Source organism: Peromyscus eremicus, chromosome 6 (genome assembly GCF_949786415.1).
Source record: "Peromyscus eremicus chromosome 6, PerEre_H2_v1, whole genome shotgun sequence".
Taxonomy (NCBI): domain Eukaryota; kingdom Metazoa; phylum Chordata; class Mammalia; order Rodentia; family Cricetidae; genus Peromyscus; species Peromyscus eremicus.
Window position 1 is genome coordinate 95,073,510 of NC_081421.1, and position 3,487 is coordinate 95,076,996.

Here is a 3,487-nt window from a genome sequence, read left to right on the forward strand (position 1 = left end):
CCTCGAGCTTTCTTTCTATTTGCAAGTCCCACCTAACCTCTTCTTGCCTAGCTATTGGCCATTTAACTCTTTATTAAGCCAATAAGAGCAACACATCTTCACAGTGTACAAAAAGCCTGTTCCACAACAAATTCCTTTATCTGAAAAAGCTGAGAAATTCTGAAATAACAAAGTTATACTTAATGTTTGATGTCTGAGTCTTTAACATCTGGCATTATTTGTGGTTCCAGAAGAAAACTACAACATATATTTTTTAAAAATATGTTTAACTATGTATACTTTGTTTTATTTATAAAAGCATCTATTGATTTCTATCAAGCACAAGGATTTCTCCTGAGTAAACCTACTCCCTTAAAATATACTATTACAAAAACTACATACTATCTTTGAATCCTACATATTGTTTGGAAATAGTAATCTCTCCTTAAGATGGTTTAATGGAAGTTATCTCTCTTTTTTCATATTCTGTCTTTACAAAAGATAACATAATATTTTTATTAATTCTTTGAGAATTTCATATAATGTGTCTTGATCATATTCACCTTTGATTCCTCCCCAAAACTCCTCCCAAATACAACCCCCTCCAAATTAATGTTGTCATTGCCTTCTCCTCCTCCTCCTCCACCTCCTCTTCCTCCTCCTCCTTCAATAAACTTATTGGTTCTCTGGCTCTTTCCACCCCCTCTTCCAAGATGTTTCATGAGCCTTGGGCATCTCATGGTTAGTTGATCTCTGAATTTTGAACAGTTGTGGCTTTCCTAATGATCTCCATCTGCTGACAAAGATATTTCTTTGAAGAGGGGTGAGAGCTGCACTTACCTGTGGGTGCAAAGATAATTATTTGGAATGCAGGTAGAAATTATACTGATTTAGGAAACTGGTGGTAGTGGAACTCCTCTAGATTTCATGTCCTTACTAGCCATAAGTAGTAGGCCAAGTTTACAGTGCCAGGCATGAATTATTTCCTATTAAGTCTGTCTAGGTGACTGTTGGTTACCCCCAAAATATAAGTACCACCATTATACCTTTCAGAACATCTTGCAATGCTGGTCATTGTAGGTCATTGGCATTATAGCTGGATAGGACTGTTGATTGCTTCTCTATTGGCATCTTGCATGACACCTTCCAAAACTATGAAACCTAGACCCTTCAGTGAGGAGGTTCCCAGCTCAGAATTATTGCTCCAAATTCTATGTCCAAAATGTGTAGCATCTTTAGCAGTAGGGTCTTTACTTCTTTTTCTGGAAGGCAGCAGAGGCAACTGCAATCATCTATATTATTTTGGGGGTCTCTTGGACTTGCCTGACCAACAACTTGAAAGGAAGTTTCCCATGCCTGGTGTTGGGGTTTTTGTTAGTCTGTTCTGTGGGGGGAGCATTATCACCAATTGATTGTAACTTCATTTATATGTATTATATGTAATTTAAGTGATCATAAAGTAATACAATTTCCTGTGACATTTCTAAACATCCTGAGTGTTGTTTATACCTCCTCCCTCTGTCTCAGTCTGTGCTGCTGCCACCCTCCCTCCCCAGGGGAATCTCCCCCACCACTGCTTCCCATGTTTAAAATTTGTCCCAGTTTGTTATAAGAGACACCAATCTTTGGCATAAAGTTCTCAATGACCAAGTTTCATGCTTTTTGACAATCAAATTTTTCTAGTAGCTAGAAGTTTTTTATTGTTACAGAAAAACAAATGTTGAAAAGGAGTCATACATAAGATTTTTATAACATCCTAAGATTAATTTTATGTGGCATATTTAATTTTTTCTACTGTGACTAATGAAATGTTGAGAATTAGATTAACTAGTTAATTTGCTTGCCAAACTCTTCACAGTTTATAGTATATATTATTTGTCGTTTTGGTGATTTCTTTCTTTAGATGTCTTCTTTAGGTATCAGCATGGTGGTTTGAATAGGAATGACCCCCATAGGCTCACATATTTGGATGCTTGGTTGTTAGGGAGTGGCATTGTTAGAAGGCATGGACTTGTTGGAGGAAGTGTGTCACTGGGGTGGGCTTTGGGGTTTCAAATGCTCAAGCCAGGCCCAGTGTCTCTCTCTTCCTGCTGCCTGCTGATTTGGATATAGAGCTATCAGCTACCTCTCCAGCACCATGTCTGCCTTTGTGCCGCCATGCTTCCCAGCATGATGGGAACCTCTATAAAATGAAACTGTAAGCCAGCCCCAATTAAATGTTCTCCTTTGTAAGAGTTGATGTGGTCATGGTGTCTCTCCACAGCAACAGATTATTGACTAAGACAATCGGTTTTTGTAAAATTTCTGCCATAAGATCCATCCATTTCATATTTTAAAAGACTTTATTATATGAATTGATATTATATAAAACATATAATTTGAAAGAAAGTGGAAGGGAATGTGCAAATGTAACCAATTATGAGTTAGAGATACTATATGTGACTTTTATCATTCTCCTGTTTTTTTCCTGTGATAAAAGTGGTAAAAAATCTATAAATGTATCAACATCCTGGATATGTATGAGGAAAAAAATCTTTTAAAACTTACTTTATATTTTCAATTTTTTTTCTAAATTCTTTAGTGGTGGGAAATCTTTCAAAAGAAAATTAGACAAATGTCACATTAGTAGAATCAAGACAAGGAAACAGAACACATAGCAGAATTTATCTGCCCTATCATTTAGTGCATGCTGTAACTGATTTCAATAGTCTTTTAGCTGAAGACTCAGAGATTCCTTCTCTGAGAGTAGAAAGCATTGTCAGAGATCAACAGGCCTGTTTCTCCTAGTACTTTAGAATTAGTTTTCTTAGAAGTAATGTTTCAAATCCACAAGTAATCATCATTTCAGGATGACAGTTTAAAACTTCCAAGTACTTCAGTTTGGAGTGTGTCTAGTTCCATTCCACCCAGGCTCTGGTTTTAGCCTAAAGATACAGTTGGTGGAAGTATGGTGGTCAGAGTACACAAGCATGTATGCATACTTTCCTATCCAGAATGAGAGAGGGTCGTTTAGGGAGTGGTGTGATCACAGTGCATTGTGAACAAGTATGATATGGCACAATTTTTTGAAATTATCTTCTAAAAATAAAAAATTTTGTTAAAGATCCATAGAGCTATGTGACAAACTACTAGAAAATTTAGGACTGAAGACAAATTCCATATCTGCTACCCCAGCACATTCCCTTTGCAAAATCTGGCTGTAAGAGGTCTTCCTTAAAGCTTTGAAACAAACAATGGCAGTCCAAGGAGCCATTTTGAGCATACTTTCAGACTGCGTGGCCGTGAGAAATCCAAACACCAAGCTCTCTAGGGGTTCAGGTTTGTTCCTTTGGCCACTGTGGAGAGGTGATGCAGCTCCGAATGCCAAGTCACACAAGGTAAATAGACGAGTTGTGGAACCGAAGAGAGCTGTGTGAAGAGAAGATTCTCAAGGACCAGATGTCCTCTCCCCTGTGAACAAGGTCTCTTGTTGGTATGGAAGAAGAAGACACTGGAGACCACCACCTGC